Source organism: Protopterus annectens, chromosome 1.part2 (assembly GCF_019279795.1).
Source record: "Protopterus annectens isolate FY-2018-M chromosome 1.part2, PAN1.0, whole genome shotgun sequence".
Lineage (NCBI taxonomy): Eukaryota > Metazoa > Chordata > Ceratodontiformes > Protopteridae > Protopterus > Protopterus annectens.
This window is the reverse complement of record NC_056727.1, coordinates 324,932,342-324,951,432: the sequence shown is the minus strand read 5'-3', so window position 1 is coordinate 324,951,432 and position 19,091 is coordinate 324,932,342.

The following is a 19,091-nucleotide window of genomic DNA, read 5'->3' as shown; positions in this document are numbered from 1 at the left end:
GTGGCCAGCATGATAGGTAAGACTACTGACAGAATCAGACTACAGAACATACCAATACAGTCCTAGCAAATGTGTACAATTGTCAGGTGTGCCCCCTACCTCACATAGATAATATAGTAACAGTCAGGTGCGCCCTCCCCAATCCTGTGTAGAAACATAGAAATAGTCAGGTGTACCCCCCGCTATGCAGACATGTTACAACAGTCAATGCCAAATGATCAGTGGATATCCTGCAGACACAGCATGCTACCTGTCGGTGTACAACACAAAAGACAGCTGTGCAGTACAAACCACTGGACATGCTCCACACATGCATAACAGACAGCCTTACTAGGCATGCTCACACACTTAGAGAAATGATGGCAATGTCAGTCATCATCATACTGAAAGGTCATACTGGGCATGCTCACACACTTAAACACATGAAGGCCATGTATGCAAACACCAGTGGACCAGACATATCCAGCAGTTGCAATAGTTACTGCAGACACATGTCAGTATGCACCACTCATGCCTTGCACACACAGTGGATAAGAATACAGACATATATGTAAGGACAACACACCATAATATGCCAAAGGTAGATGGATATAGATGTGTGGAAGAGGGTGACCATGACAAGGAGCCATCCACACCTGCCCCACTGAGCACACAGCCAAAGGGCCCCAAACACATCAGTTGCAGATGTCACACACTGTAGTTACTAATGACCAGAACCTGTCAGCACCACAGACTATGTGGTCCACGTGCCAGCTGTACAACAAGGCTGTACAAGGACATAGTCAGCTAGTTGCCCTAGACACACACCTGTGACATATGATCCCATGTGTGGCCACCTGTGGCGTGTCACCCCTACATGAATGGTGTATGGGCCATGCACACACTGGCCACCCCATAGCAGTACCCTGACAAGCCTGCTGAGGTTATCCAATGTGAAATGCACCTTTGGGAAAATTGTAGGCCAGTAATCTCTGTAGCGCGCCCCATAACTGTGTACTGCTGTACTGTGATAGACTAGTTAGGTAAGAGTGCTAACCCCAGACATGGCAACTGTATGTGTGTGTGTCTGTCTCTCACTGACTGTATAGAGAGCAATGCTTTTTAGGCTACTCACACCCCTTACAAGTTGAATACCCTCCTTTGGCAAGGCTGCTGATGTCACACAACCTGCAATACACCTCTGGGACAATCATTGCCAAGTAATCTCCATAGCATGCCCTGTAACATCATATGGCCATAGTGTGATTAAGGAGTTAGGTGGGAGTTCTAGCTGCCAACTGTGTAGAAAGCAATGCTTTTAGGTTACTCACACCCCATACACTTCACATACCCAACTTTGGCAAGGCTGCTGATGTCACCCACCTAGAAATACTCCGCTGGGTAAGATGTAGCCCAGTAATCTCTGTAGCACATGCTATAACTGCATACTGCTGTTGTGTAATAATGTAGTTAGGTAGGAGGTCAAACCCCAGATGGGGCAACTGTACGTGTGTGAGTCTATGTGTGCGTGTCTGTCTGTCACTGACTGTGTGGAGATCAATGCTTTTTAGGCTACTCACACCCTTACAAGTCAAATATTCTCCTTTGGCAAGGCTGCTGGTGCAACTTGAAATACACCTTTGGGACAACCAAAGCCAAGTAATCTCTGTAGCACATCCTGTAACATTGCATGGTTATAGTATGATAAAGGAGTTAGGTGGGAGTTCTAGCCCCCGACCTGCCAAGTGTGTGTATGCGTGCATGTCTGACAGTGTAGAGAGCAATGCTTTTAGGTTACTCACACCCCGTACACTTCACATACCGAACTTTGGCAAAGCTGCTGATGTCACCCACCTCGAAATACTCCCCTGGGAGAGCTGTAGCCCAGTAATCACTGTAGCACATGCTGTAACTGTGTACTGCTGTAGTGTGTTAATGTAGTTAGATAGGAGGTCAAACCCCAGACATGGCATGTGTGCGTGTCTGTCTGTCACTGACTGTGTAGTTTGCAATGTTTTTTAGGCTACTCACACCACTTACAAGTCGAATACTCTCGTTTGGCAAGGCTGCTGATGACACACAACTTGAACTACACCTCTGGGACAATCATAGCCGAGTAACCTCCATAGAACATCCCATAACATCATAATGCCATTGTCTGATTATGGAGTTAGGTGGGAGTTCTAGTCCCCAACTTGCCAACTGTGTGTGTATGCATCCATGTCTGACGGTGTAGAGAGTAATGCTTTTAGGTTTCTCACACCCCATACATTTCACATACCAAACTTTGGCAAGGCTGCTAATGTCACCCACCTAGAAATACTCCCTTGGGAAAGCTGTATTCCAGTAATCTCCGTAACACATAGTGTAACTGCATACTGCTGTTCTGTGAATTAGACACATCATCGGGTACCATCCACACACATGGCAGTTCCAGATGTATTGTGTGTGTCACTGTCTGTGTCGGGAGCGATGCATTTTAGGCTAGTCTCTTGCAGTCATTTCAAGGCCCTACTTTGGCAATCCTGCTGATGTCAGTCAGTGTGAAATACACTTTTGGGTAAAGACTACCCCAGTGATATCTGTGGCATGTACTATAACCGTGTAGTGTCATACACTAGTTAGGTAGGGGTTCTACTCCCAAACATGACAGGTGTGGGTGAGTGTGTGTTTGTAAACTGCATCCAGTGTAGAAGTGGTTGTGACTGTGTGACACCTGTGTCCAATGTGGAGCAGGTTTTGCATTTTTCTTATATGGTGGCCGTACTATATATCACAATGTCCATTGTACAGGGATAACACATGTGATTTGGCTAAGAGGCTGGTGTGCAGAGCCATACCCAGACATGTGACATCAAGGTCAGGCAATCACAGTTAGCAACACCAGTATTACCCAGAGCACACTCTCACCCCATGTGTCATACACACACACATGCCTAGATAACAGCCAATATGTGAGTAGTACACTGCACATTGGCCACCAATAGTAACTATTGAGTGACAGCGGTGGGCTACAGAGGGCATGACACCCAGTCCATCTGTCCAATATGCACATACGTGCAGACAGTGCACCTCCCCCATGTTCTCCAATGGACAACTGCACCACCTGTGGTGCCATCACATGTGACCCACAATGGACATACCATGCCTGACAACATGCCCATATGGACAGATGCCACTGACACCATGGAATGCTGATAGCATGCACACCATGTAGGTGCAGGGTAACGCTGCTGGCCATTACCAGCTCCCGCCACAGGTTGGCAGGACTGGCACATCTGATGGTAATCTGTGTTCCCAACATGGGCTGGACACCACCAGTACAGTTCCACATGTCACTGTACATGCATGTGGGAGGTGTGCACATCCCAGATGCAGTCCATTTAATGGACAAAGGAAGACAGACATGGCAAGCGATGCACAGCATTGCCCACACACAGTAGTCAACCAGGTGACCGGATGGAGGATACAATACCTACCTCTGTGGCAAATGCAGACACTACATCCCTGAGCCACAATGCAGTCCATTGCCATGTGGCCTGATGCCAAGGTACACCCATTGCCTAGCCGTGGACAGCCATCTGGTGCAGTTGAACACCACACACCTGTGCAGACATGCACACATCCATGTCAGTAGTGGCACCCTATGTGTTTGTGTGTGTGTTGCATGCTGCAGATGCTCACATCCACACTACTGCAGCACACTGTCTGATGACAGACACCTTCCCATACCCTTTGCCCATACAGCCCCCATATGACCTGTGTGGTGCATGGGATACCTGCACAGTGATGTGATGTGGCAATCCCACAACCAATGAGTTGTACACCTGGCCCTGCCATGTGTGTCATTGTGTGCATGTGTCCTTGTGAGAGTGTGGCTGTGTTGACGTTGGTACCTATTCATGCTGACAGACACATGTATGTCACCTACCGTACAGCTACTGTATCCCTGTTGCAGATGTCACTCACCATCAAATACATGTACTGAGTGCTCCACAACAGGTAACCCATGTGGCACATCCAATAATTGCTGTGCTAGCACTACATAGTTGTCAGGAGTTTGATACCCTGTGCTGCTAGGTGTGTGACACAACCATGCCTCATTATTACCCACCAACCACTCCCTGACATGTGTTAGCCTCTGTCTGCATCCCCCACACCCTCTCAGCTGGACGTGGAGACCTACACCTGCTTTGCTTAGGCAGCAGCATGTGTAATTTAAGTAATGCTCATGATCAGATGATGGCCTCTGCATGAATTGCAGCCCTCCCCAAGCTGATTGCATGTGAAACAGCTGTGGTAACATCCCCATTGCCAGTTGTATGGAAACACACTTCAATACCCAGGAACATCTTGGTGGTGTTTGCCCTTGTCACCCACTGTGAGCAGGAACTAGGCAGGTTGTGTGCCAAACAGCATCCCAGATGGACTGTGGTGTACCTCTAACAACATACACTGTGGAACAGGGCATCAAACGGGAGGTGGATTTGCCTGACCTGACTACAGCCTGTAAGTGCCTCTATACTGCATTTGGAGTAATGTTGCTTTCACAGTGTTTGTGTGGATATGGCTGATGTACATGTGTCAATATCTGCCATGTCAGTTCCATGTTGATGGGGAATCTCCATCTGCAGGGTCATCTGCAGCCTGGGCAGTGTTGTGTCCATGGTTGTATGTGTCACCCATGGAGCATCTAGCTGTCGACTGCTTAAGGTAATGTGAGGATTGCAGTCAGTAGATGGAGAAAGCTGTGGTAGTCACAGGTGTCATATCTCTCAAAGGACACATGTTACAACAACCCTGTAACAACAGTTAATGTATGTGGTCATCACAGCAATATGGTCAATATTGGCCCTGTGTATGTGCTCCCAGCCACACTTCTGTCAACCTTTGTACATATGTTGTGCATGAAGTGGTGCATATGTGCTGTACGCCATACTTTGTGGCACCATATTTGAGAACAGGCCACTGATATATCTCACTGCTACACATGTTATGTACAGTAGGCTTTACATTACATTACATTACCTGCACATTCTGAGGATGTTCGTACAGCACTGAGGTCTGTGTACCTATGTTGAATGTCGACAGTGTGTGTAGTGTTGATATGTTCCTTAGCCCGTATACAGATTGTAGTAGATGACATTGTTTTAGTTCCCCTACTTTCAGATTTTACATGCTGCCCCACTGTATGGTGCTGTAGTGGCATACATGTTTGTACGGCTATAAACACATGTGTCCCATACCACATACAGCCACCAGATCAAACTGTGTAGCAGGCCAGTATATGTAGGGCAGTCTGTGAGTGGCACATATGAGGATGGTGTCGAACACATAGTCCATATACTGTCATACCATGCTAGTTAACCATATGTGGCTGTGGCTGTGTTCACATTGGTTGTGGATATGCACTGTCACACAAGTGTATCCAACCTGTGCTGTGACATGCCTGTGGAGCCTGCTGTATATGCAGGTACATGTGCATTCCCCCTTGGGAGGTGTAGGCCAGTGTTGAGCTAGTCTGCCTGCAGCCTGCACAGTGCATTGTGACATGCCTAGCAGCTGAGTGTACCTACGCAGTGGGATTCAGATGTCCCGCTGCCGGACCTCCCTTAACAGTCATGTATATCAGACAGGGCAGTGGGATGCAGTGCAGATGTATGTCAATACCTATTGTGTAGTATGTGGCCATGGCACCCCTGTACCAGTGGTCATACCATTACAGCCCAGGCAGGGGTGTGTGAATGCATGACCTATGGTGGACATTATATACCTGTCGTCATGTGTTATACCCATCTACATGGCCATCCACATCCATATTGTCAGGCATGGTACACATGTGTAACACTAAGGATGTATGTGTATACCTTTGGAATGTACAGACTGTGCCAGACACCCACATATATTGGCCGATATCTCCGCTGCAGTCCACAGCGGCATTACATGCTAGGAGCAGTATTGTACACTGATGTACTTTGGATGTAGTTCAGTAACCGATGGCACACATGTTAAGAGCAGATGTGACCTGCCACGCACACCATATCTGTGAAGACAGTCCCAATGACAGTAGCAATAGCAAGTATACCTGCTAGAGATACTTGACATCCCCTGCAACTACAACATTGGAAACATACGGGCTGGGGTTGGCCTACACTTCATGTCCAGGAACTATGGTGGGAATATATGTACATTTACATATCCAGATAGCCAGATATACAATTACACATGTGTACTACACCCATTTAACACTGTCATAGCAGCCACCCACTATTGATCCCCACATCATGTGTGCATGGTCCCATTACATCTCCTGTGGGATGGGCATCCATCCTGTGTGTGGGCAGCAGTGCTACTGACAGCATGTAGCAATACCCCATACAGGAGAACCAGCACACTCAGGGCAGCCACATATTTGTAGGAGGATCAGGAAGTACAGACAGACTGCAAGTGGAGTTGTGTTATACTTTGTACAGTACTGGTGTTACTGGGTGTGGGTGTACATACTAGTTTGCCATAGAATGCAGTCTGTCTGCATAGCACACAACTGTGGGCCTACCCTCATGCCAGACAGAGCTGTGCCTATCATGTCTTGTCTATCCACCACACGGGTCTTGTGTCAGATAATACACTGGCAGTATGTGTGTTGCATGTTACCAATACATGCCTACATCCATGGCCATCTATACCAGCAATTCCCTGACTAAGGGTTTATTACAGACTATTCTGTAACACCTGCAATTTGCATAGTTTATGGCAATAGTTGTCCACATACGTGCCTGTATTCCAGTTTCTGTCCATCACCTACATACCAAGCTGTGCACATATGTCATGTTGTCGGTGGTTGATCCATAGTGGGCTGAGATTATAACTCACTGCCATGTCTGGAATCATTCCACTGATGCTGAAACCCCCACACATATGGTAGAGCTGGGGCCATATATGTGTGGGCGCCTATACACATTACTGTCATGGATCTGGGTACTGCAGGACTACTGCCCCCTGCCATACAAACTGTTCTGTGTGTTGGTGTGCACAAAGGTGTCAGTTATGCCAAGTTATGTAGCAGTTACAACCCATGTGATCATAAGACGTCTATACCACCTACTGTGTTTGTACAGTGTGTAGATAGAGGCTGCGGAACTACACACCTGGAATACATACTGTCAGTTGTTAGATATCCTGTGGCCCAGTGTTTCCTATTGTACAATGTGAATGGCTTGGCCTGGAAAGCAACAGCTGTGAACCTTTCCAGCTTACTGTATGAGTGTAACTGGTCCACTGTAGCATCACTCCATTGATATAGTTGACAGTATCTGAACAGCTATATGGCATGGCATGTAGAACTGAAATAGTACACGATGACAGGTTATCATGTCAGGAGACCTCTCTGTGGGTGTATGTCACAGGCAATGATTGTCATTTGCATGGGTGGCACATATAGTGTCCAGTTGTTCAGGGGTCAACTGTAGGCATAGTGGCTGTTCCATATTGTGTGCACCTACCACTTATGTTTCGTACTGTACATATAACTGCGTGTGTATGTGTAGTCACATGTATATGTACATATATATATATATATATATATATATATATATATAGATAGAGAGAGAGAGAGAATTATGTATACCTGTATCTGCATATCTATGTCTGTGTATCTGAAGCCTGGTAATGTTGATGGCATCCACATAATACATTACCCATGGTAGCCTGAATGTGCTGCATGATACGTTACCAATAACAACCTGACATCATACAGGTGGGATGTAGTACAGGTAACATCATGTGCCCATGTTGCCACTGGCCATGGTTATGGGATTACCAACACTTGGTAGTGTATTGCAGGGTGGAAGTGTTTGGCTGGGTGGGATGTCTAATCGTACGACTCGTATAGTGTGTGGTGCCTCTCAACCCCATTAATGTAACATGTAGCCTGTTACACTCCACTCCCTAACAGGTACATGTGCCTTGCAGGACCACTAATGGGTCGGTAGGCATGGGAATCCCATTGAGGTCTGCCACATGTGTGCATATGTGCATGTGTGCATATCTGTAGGTTACACCGGTCCGAGTCCACACACTCCTATTACAATGCACATTGCCACACAGTAGTATGGATATTGTTGTTGTCGCCCATAGGTGTGGCAATGCAGTGCAACACCCTATTGTGCCTGTGGTGTGTGCATCACATGCATATCTCTGTGGTACCACTGTTGTGATATGCAATGGGTTGTTTTTGTGTCATGGCCAGTGTGTGATAGTGGGTATTTCAGAGTATCTAGATGGGTTCTAGTGTGTACAATATCCAGTGGGGAATGTGGGTGCTGTGTATACTGTCTTTACACCATGGTACACCTGGTATATGGCCCACGTACCACTCTCAGCTGGCCAATGTCACCATCACCCATACAGGTAACAAATAACAGGATAAGGCCCAGTTAAACATGTGCTGTGTGCAGCCTACCAGTAACACAATGGACACATGGACTAGTTAGTTAGCAACTTTACAACCAAGTCTCTAAGATGTGTATCTACCCGTTATGTGTAGGTCAATGTGTATATGATGGTATGACACACTATGTATTCACCATAAACAAACATTACATCCCCCATTACTATATTGTACATGTCTGTGAATGGTCTGCATGTAGCATGTGACCTGGTACGCACCTCACCCAACAGATGGTGTTGTGTGTGCAATGACAGCCACACAGTTCAGTAGTCCTACATACCCGGGTTGAGGTCTAGACACAGAGTCAACAAGTCAGGATGTGTGTGTATGTGGATGGATTGACATAAGGGTGCAGATTATACCTATACCAGCAGGCCACCAGTCACGTTTGCATGGCCAATAACTGTTATACATACCTGTGGCATGTGTGCAACTGTATACCACATATGTCAGGGCCATGGTGTCACCACACTGACATAACCCTGTGTAATATGCCTGCGGACCATCCTCCTGCTGACACATGTATGCCTACAGCACAAATAGATGATTGCATGGGGATATCAATTGGTGTTACCAACAGCTGAGATGCATCCTAGCTGCATGGCTACACTATCTGACATGTATTCAGTACACATTACCGCTGACTGCATTCTACACTGCAGTACATTGCAGCACTCTATCAGAGTTACCATATGCATCATAACCATGTTAGCCTGTCCCTGCATCGATGTTATGGATGGTAGGGATGTAGCACAGGTATCATCATATGCACAGGGTGTGTGAATGTCATCCTAGCTGCATGGCTACACTACCTGACATGTATGCAGTACACATTACCCCTGACTACAATCTACACTGCAGTACATTGCTATCACAGTCACCATGTGCATTAGAACCATGTTATCCTGTCCCTGCATCAATGTAATAGATGGCAGGGATGTGGCACAGGTATCATCATATGCACAGGGTGTGTGAATGTCATCATAGCTGCATGGCTACACTACCTGACATGTATGCAGTACACATTACCCCTGACTACATTCTACACTGTGGTACATTGCGGCACCCCATTGCAGTCACCGTGTGCATCAGACCCATGTTAGTCTGTCCCTGCATTGATGTTATGGATGACAGGTATGTGGCACAGGTATCATCATATGCACAGGGTGTGTTGCAGGTGTGCCAGAGGCCGAGGGTGGTCCAAACATGTGCCACCATGTGTGTGGGTGAGGGCTGTGGTTCCTTGATTGGGGCGTGGTTCATAGGTTCATAGGTAGGTACTAGGCTATTGGCCCAAGGGCCTATGTAAGCCTGGCCAACAAGGTTCCCAGGCTTACCCCACCCAAGAAAGTTATTTCCTGTGCCACTGTCGAGCAGACACACAGAAGTTATCCACAGGGTGTATTTTCTATTTCCCATCCACTCATCAAGATTTTTCTTGAAGAGTACTAATGAAGAACTTTGCTTGACATATATGGGTAGCCTATTCCAGAGTATGGGAAGTCTCTGGGACAGAAATATAACCCTCCAGCATGTCCTGTTTATTATGGTGACAAGGTTTAGGTCCCTAGAGCATGTAGCTCAGAGGGATTGGGATTTCTTTAGGTGTAGCATGTCCAACAGCTCTGGGTTTGACATAGCTTTATATGTTAGGCAGAGATCACCTCGGAGTAGGCGATATGCTATGGAGTAAAGCTGGAGTTTTTTGAGATGGTCAGTGGAGGGCATTTGTTTGAAGCCAGTAATCCTCTTTGTGAGGTACTTCTGTGGCCATTCCAGCTGCTGCAGATATGTTGTGAGGTACATTCCAAAAGGGCCGTTGTACTCTATAATGGGTCTAATGAGTGTCGAGTAGACAGGAACAATGACCTCTTTTTTCCTGGATGAGAACCCTTTTATGATGAGGTGTGCCACGTTGAGGGACTTCCTGACTATTGTGGTGAAGGCACTATCAAAGTAGAGACTACTGTCCACCTGGGTCCCAAGGTCTCTTATCACACATTCGGTGCTAAGTAGATTGCTGCCTATGTGGTAGTTCATGGGTACAGAGTTTTTACCAAAGGGGATGACACTGCACTTTTTGGCATTGATCTTGAGGCCATGGCTCTGACACCAGGTCTCAGCGAGGCCCTTCTGTAGGATGTCCACATCATTTGGGGACTTGACTATGGCTCTTAGTTTGCAGTCATCTGCGAACTTCATTAGCCAGAGGCATTATGTGTTAGCCTGTACTTCAGAGAAATAGATACCAAACAGGAGAGGTCCCAGGATGGAATCCTGTGATACTCCACTTTCACTGCTTTGAGGTCAGATTTGGAGTCTGCAACTTTTACAGTGTGGGTTCTGTCTGTGAGCCAGTTGGCAACCCATCTTGTGATGTAGGGATTTATACCTAGTTTAGTGAGTATAGCTATAATTCCAGAATGGGGGATGGTGTTGAAAGCCTTGGTGAGGTCAAGATAGGCTGTGTAAACCACCTTACCCTCATCTATGGCTTTGGTGACTACCTCAAAGAAGTCGATAAGGTTCAGCCCTGATCAGGTTCAGGTGATGTGGTGTGTGCCGGTATGGGATCACCCTAGGTGTGGTTGCATAGTGTGTGGGTATGCATGCACACAGTCCCGCCATGTGGCTGCCCCACATGGATAATGTTGGACAACTGCAGACCACACCTAGCAGGGTGTGCAGTTCAGTGCCTCCAGCCATGGACACGCTGACTGTGCCTGCCAGGGGTTCCATGGGAACTTGCAGGTACAGACCTTGAGGTGCTACTGTCCCCTGAGGATGACATATGTCCACTGGAACCATGTCCCACCTGGGCCTGGCCAGGGCCACATGCACGTGGCCTGCTGTGGTGTGGTGTGGACAGCAGCCCCTGTGGTGTGCTGGGGATGGTACTGCCACTACTGGAGTGGCTGTGCATCCTAGCACATCCACGTTGACTGCCAGCTGCTGGTGTCTCTGGTCTACATCTACACGGACATCTCACCACTCCCACCACATGTTCTAGCACAGACATACCACGGTCAAGGAGGCCAACCATCTCACCCCACCGTCTATCCATGACCTCAGTATATTCATGGAAGGCAACAGCGAGTTCATGGAGGTTGCCACTTACAGATGCAAAAACAGATCTCTGCAGCCTCAGGACCTGTCTGGAGTACATTTCCATATGTGCCTGTGCCTCCATTATGACCTGAAACATGCTCCTGGTGATACCAGTTGTGGTGCCTCTGCCAGAGGCAGGATGACCTGTGGTCCTCCCACAAGCACCATGGTACATCTGCCAATGTAGTGGCCTTCCAGACATCCAGCTATGCTGACTGTGACCTGACACAGTTGGCATGGACACCACACTTTCCTGGCCATTGCCACCAAGCACTAACTATCCCTCTGCTATGGCCACATGTGATGGGGTTTTTAGGGGCACTGTAACTGTGTGCAGGCTTGGGGTGGCTAGGAGGGTGATGACACATGTTGGTGCAGTGTTGGTCTCTAATAACCCCACCTGTGCCTCACCTGTACCTTCATCATCATCGGTGCCTGTAAGGACACCTACCTCAGTATGCATGCAGAAGGGACCCTGACCAACCTCACCACCTGTGGGGGAAACAAATACACACATTAAGACCTGTACAGCAGTGCATAACAGTACACACACTCACACACACTCACGCTGACAGCCACCTTACTACCTCACCTTCCCAGGGTTTGCAGACAGTCCCACAGTCAGTTACATATGCTCCCCTTCCTGCATGGCACTTGCTAATATACATGCATCACTACAGCCCATTAACATATCATACCTCTCCATGCCTACATGTGTGGTACCACACCTGACCTGTTACTCCATCACCTCCCTGACCTGGGTGGACCAAGTTGTACATGGCCTCACTGCTGTCACCCTGTATTACCCTGTGTATGGGCAGTAATGGTGTATGAGGCCCCTATATGGTTGGGGCTGCTACATTCACTACATATGTCAAACACCAGGGCCTCATACTACAGTCTTGCTCAGTCCATGCCACATCTGCTGCATAAGCGACCCATCATGCGGATGACAGTACTACATAGATAGACTCACTGATGTGCTGTGGTAATTCCCTATTGCATTTGTAATGCTGCATATGTAGGCAGCCAGTTACCTATCTGCTCCTGGCAATATGATGTGTATACCTGGTATGTACTGCACCTCCCAATGCATGCTCCATGCTACAGACCTTGTTATGCTATCAGCTTTCCTGTGTTCACATACCTGACAGGTTGTCCTGGTGTCCCATGTCTCACTCCATGTACAGCACAATCCAAAGGGGAAGTACCGCTATGTGGTCAATCCCACTATCATCTGTACATACATAGACACACACACACACACACACACACACACACACACACACACACACACACACACACACACACACACACACACACACACACACATACACACACACACACACATCCCACACTCCTACATTTTGAGTTGCATAACATTTTTACACACAGTCCTCCCATTAGCCTTCTGTCAACATGCATTACACATGGAGCTGAACAGCATGCAGTGCAACTATAGTGACATCATGCTAGCGGCAGTATACATGTGTGTGAGGCATGGGCTTTGTTGGTAGGTAATGGCACCTCCCCATGTTAACACTGCACCCATGTACAAAGTGTTACTGTGGCCTGTTCTGCACCCTGCCTTGTACTGTGCACCATACCTCACAGGTGTAGAAACCATTGATGCATCTGTAGTACTGTGTTGTTGTGTTAGCTCCAATGTTCACAGCCCCTGTGTGTTGTAGCAACACATACCTGGGATGATATGTGAGCAGCTATCAGTTGTGGATGCCTGATATCTGCGTTACAGATCACAACATCAGCAGTGCATGTATGACCAGTACATGACATTACACTGACAACCAGCAGACCTTACCATGTCTGTGAGGGGTGCTCTACACATGTCCCAGACCTTGGCATGGTTGCAAGGTCTACTCATGTGCACATCCCTTGTAGTGCACACACTGCTGTCATGAGTGCTGTGGGGTCAGGGTGATGTCTGCAATGTTTACTTAACCTGCTTGTGTGCAGCTGCAGCAATGGTGGTGTTGAGCCTCACATGTCCCTACTGTAGGCCGTGTGTCCTGCCACATGTCACATCCCTGTAGACACATTGCACATTGACGGGATCTTAGTTATCTTGCATGTGTCTGTTGTACCCTTCCAATACCCCAGCATGATCTTTACTGTGATGCAATGCATTTCTCAGCAACAAAACATGAACATGTACAGCATGCAGTATGGGTAGGTGTGTTAGATATGTGAATGGGAGATACCCCATAGCTATTACATGCCCAGTTTATCATCATGCATGAACACGAACCATACTCATCGGCTATGGGCTGCTGCTGTGGTTGTATCCTGCAGGGACCCACATAGGAGTGCGAGAAAGCTGATGTCAGTGGCCACAGCTGCGGCATTCATAACAGGTGAGTGCAGCATTATGTTACATCAACAGTAGAATTACACAGTATTACAGCTTATGCACAGCAGTTTATTACTACTACACAGCAGCAGACAAAATATATGACATCTGAGTTTTGCATGATGTACCTGTACAGATGCAGATGCATACACACGAGTGGTGTACTGATATGTCCTGGGACCTTACCTGCATGCTCCTCAGCTGGTGTGTCATTGGCACCCACCTCCAATATGTGCCCTGCCAGGTGTTGATGTTGGGAGCAGACAGGTGCCACTAGGCTGCTGAGAAGCTCCTCCGCACAGGTGGATGGGTGGGTTGCCTCCCCATTGTGAGGTGGTCCCCCTTTATGGCAGCTGCACGCCGATGTACATGGCAAAGCAGGTCAGTGCAGTGATGCCGGTCCTGCTCATAGCTGCGGTTATGCAGTCCAACATTATTAACCCTGTGGACTAGCTCGTTCCACAGGGCGGACCTCTCCTGCTGGTCGTGGGCTGTCCAGCCAAAAAGAAGTACGTAGTGCTGTACCAGGTGGTCGATGATGATAGCTGTTCCAGCAGCACTGTAAGCGGGAAGGCAACTATGCGACATGATTCGTTGAAGACATAAGGATGGAAACAGGTCTGAGCCACCCATACAGCAGGGTTACCATAGTTCTTAATACACATATATGTCTCCCCCCACCATATCAGCTACAACAACACGTTCACAGACTGCATTTGGTATGTCAGCTGTTTACCTACCATTGAGATATATGTTATATTGTACCAAGCTTTGTGCTATGTGTATGTACCACACTTTGTGCTATGTGTTTGTAGCCATTCTCCCTGTGGGGACACTTATCTTTGCTGGCCTGTTACAGAATATTTCACTTGCATGCCATTGTCAGTGCCACTATATATATATATATATATGTGTATAAATGGATTCACTTCAGAAGCTCGAATTTACAAAATCTCGAACTGCAAATAACCGAAACCAAAACATCGAGTTTTGTAAAACTCCTGTCTTGGCGCTGTATGCGGAAGAAAAAAACGAGGAGATTTCTATCAACACCACAAAAAAATAAAACATTATGTACACACAGAGAATCCTTGCCTCATTTACTGAAATCTTGATCATATGTATAAATATACATAAATGTACATATATGTGTATATATATGCTGTACATTGTGGATATACCTATGTCTATATGAGTTTCTGTATCTGTACACATACACGTCACATTCTGTATCACACAGATATGTGGAGTGCATACAGACATCTGGTCCGTATTCTGTCACCATCTTTCATTCATGGCTGCACTGTTCTGCCTTGCTGCAACACAGACAGGTGCCACATGTGAACACAGCCTAACATTAGGATGGCAACTTAAGTGTGAGAGTGCTGGTACACCTATTGCACACCTATGGCATTTGTGCATGCTACATTACACATTCACATGACTGTCCTGCAAGTGGTGTGCTCTGACACCCATGTGTCTATCATGACGGCAGCACATCCATCAACAGCTATTGTCCACACTAACATAACATACACAGATATTATGGCTGACATCTTTGTCATTCATTGCTGATCTGCACAGTTGGCAGGTACATCCCACTGGTTACAGGGACAGACAGTATTGTCCAGAGCAGTTGCTCAGTGGGACATCATTACAGGGACAACTACAGATAGCACATATCAAACATTCTACATCATAAATCCTAATAATATATACCTCATACTACATTAAATTACATACAGTTATGTTTTACATACCTTTTAGTGTTTGGACGGGTGTGATGCCTTCCCAGCTGTGGCCTGTTGTAATTTGTTCCCCACCCCATTTTATAGGTATGTTTTAGTTTTCCTTTTTTGATTTCTCTCTCTCTCTCTCTCTCTCTCTCTTTCTCTCTCTCCCTCTCCAATAGAGTGAATGAGTTGGTTTGAATGGATTTCAGAAAGGCTTTTGTAGGTGATGCACATGATCAGGTGATAGGCTCTGCACCAATCAGTGTGCAACAGTTGCTGACTGCATGCAGCCTGCTGTGTAGTGATTCTGTTAACCATCATCATGGCAACCCAGTGCTATTGCTTACTCATGTGGGCGGTGTCCCTTCACCTTCCCAGTATGGAGGACATCCTTCCTGTATGTGAGCATCAGTGTTACAGATGGCAGGTTGCAGTACCTATTACAGCAGGGCTTGCAGACACAGGACAACTACACAGTCTTAAGAAGTTCCGGACCTACAGACAGAGTGAGTAGTGTTGTTATGTGCTTCATATATTGCTGGTCTTGCAGTGTTTGAGCAAGCATAGTAGTTTAGGATGGAATGCAGTCTGTCTGCATAGCTTTCAACAGTGGGCTTATCCATGTGATGGCCAGTGGATTGTCTGTTTGCTTTTATCTGTGCAACACACAGGGCTTGTCCTAGATATATCCCCGGCAATCTGTCTGTTGCATGCTATCAGTACATGGCTACTTCCAGTTGTGTTATTCCTGCATAAGGGTATGTTGCAATGAATCCTGTAACACCAACAATGTGCAGGGTGTGTAACAGCAATATTACGAGTATGGCCCTGTGTTCCTGCCTCTGTCCTCCACATATATGGCTGGCTTTGTCCTGCTGTGATACAGTCAGGTGTTGTTCGGTATTGGCCTATCATAATATACTGCTAGCATTCCTGCTAACATCCCAGTCATATCATGGACTCCCACAGCATTTGTTGGTCAGGGTCCATACATGTGACAGATACATAGACATTATCTCAGGTAAGAAATGTCCCCCTAGGCCTTGACTACGGGGTGAGACTGGTGTCTGCTGAACTACATCTGTTATTGTTACCTATCTTGATGGCAAATCCTTTGTCCACAGTTGTACGAATTGATGGGCCTGGCCTGGACAGCATTGCATGTTGTATATCTGCACTGTCTGCGTCTACTTTTCTGTGTGGGCCTTGCATTCCTCACTGATTAAATAAGTGCAGATCTATGTTCTGTCGGTAATGGCATATATTACTGTAAAATGCACTATTAAATATTGTCTGTGTATACATATCTGTGTGTCGTCTCATGTTCTTTAAATAGTGAGTAGGCTATGTGTAATTCAGTACTCCTGTGCAAGTTTAAATGTAATTTAGTAGGTTATACAGCAAAATGATGTTGTGATACCGATTTCACACAGAAAACAGAATGTGTTATAGTGGGAATTGAACCGAGAATGCATGCACAGTAGGCAGATGCTCTGACCACTACACTATTGCAGTTCTGTGTAATTTGCATATTTCTACCTTACTGTCATACCCATGCTCCCTTTCCCAGGCTCCCAAGCTCCACGTACACAGCATCCATACATTCTGCACTTGCTAGCCCTGCCATACCACACCTACACACATTTCCTTCTCTGCATGTCTCGGTACTCCTCCATATTACTTTCTCGATGCAACCTTCTGCAGGATCTTCATCCATTTAGTCCATGTACATTTGAGCCTTCCCTTCATCCACCTCCAATACTGGTGGGAACATCATTGTGACCCATAAAGTCTGGTGCGTCCCGGCAGGGACAGACCTGTTGTTGTGTCACAAGTACACTTCACTGGTCTACACTGTTTCTCCCACTGGTAGCATCCTGCCAGGATTTTGATAAGCAGAGGTTTGCACACACACCAGACCAGTCTCATCTCCCGCTTCCATGAACGAAACACACCCCCATGCCGTGCCCCATTTTCAATTCCTCTCTTCAGTATTATACAAGACTACTGTTCTCACAGTATGTGTGGACAGGCACTGTTCATTGATACTCATAGACTGCTCGGAATACAGTGACTGAGCACTGTGCACATGTTTGCTGGTATTAATGTACATACTTACATACATTTCCTATACTGTTGACTGACTGTGCCAGATGATATGTTTGTGATAACAGCAGCTGATTGTATATCTGTCATGCCTTCATGGTAATTCACTTGGACTATAGTATGCAGGGGGGGACCTGGGGGTGCTGATTATGTTGTTACTGGCCATGATGAGGGCTGTGGGCTGCAGGGTAGTGTGGGCGGGTATGCGCTGGTGTGCACTAGGCTCAGAATTGCTTCCCTCCGCTTATGGCATCTTACACTGGGTTGGCCTCCACATTACTTAACCAGTGTGGCCATTGCTTACCACCACCCAAACAGGCGTACGTCCACTTGCTGCCACATACCCCTGCACTACTTCATGTACATGTCGGTATTATACATGCTTAAGTCAGGGGTACATGTCAGGTATGTCTGTTCATGAAGATCAATGTAAGATTATGTGGGATTCCAGTTAAGCATTTCTGGATAGGTTACACTCAGTTATTCAGGTCAGGTTTAGTTATGCCATACCTGTGTTTTAGAGTAGATGTGAATAGTGGAGGTGTAGGCGGGTAGGTGGGTGGGGGGGCATCTTAACTGTATAGTAGGCCATTCAACTGATTGGTGGGGGAGCAGTAGTGCAGGTTTGCAGGGTGTTGGGATATGTATGCGAGGCAGGATAGGAGGTGTCAGTATCAGAAGTTGGCGTAAAGGTATGGAGTGTTGGAGGGGGTGGTACACTTTGGAAGGTTGTGAGCAGGTGGTGATACACATGTGCTTGGGTTTTCCCTTCATGTGTTATTTACATGTGTAGTCTGGGACAGCTGTGGTAATACACCTTGGTTGGGGGTTCCAGATTCTGCCAATATAGTTGTGTGGAGGGTGTCACCTACTTGTGACTGTGAACATTACTACGAATGCAACAGGGGTCGATAGTTAAGTGGTGTTATTGGGCCACACAGAGGGGCTGATAGTAGGGGACATGTCCAGGGATGTGTAGGATGGCTGATGGGAAGGTCCACAGCTGGCCATTTCTTTTACAGTGGCAGCTGTGTATATACCCTGCATTTGGGAGTAGGTCTCGACACTCACACCCATGGGTGGGGGTGGGGACAGCAATAATACCTTGTGATGCCAATTAGTTTGGCTTACATGCCTACAGTGGGGTGTTGCGACCATGCGTGTTTTTAGTGTCATTTAATGGGTTTGCAACAACACATCTGGTTATTCCGCCCATTGTCCTGTAAACTAGACATTGCTGCTGTGGGACTCGTACCGGAAGTGGCTGCTCGTTAGGTGTCGAGTCTGCCTACTGCACACTATTGCTTACATCCCTTGGGTAGTCTACATAGAACTGCTCCAGCCA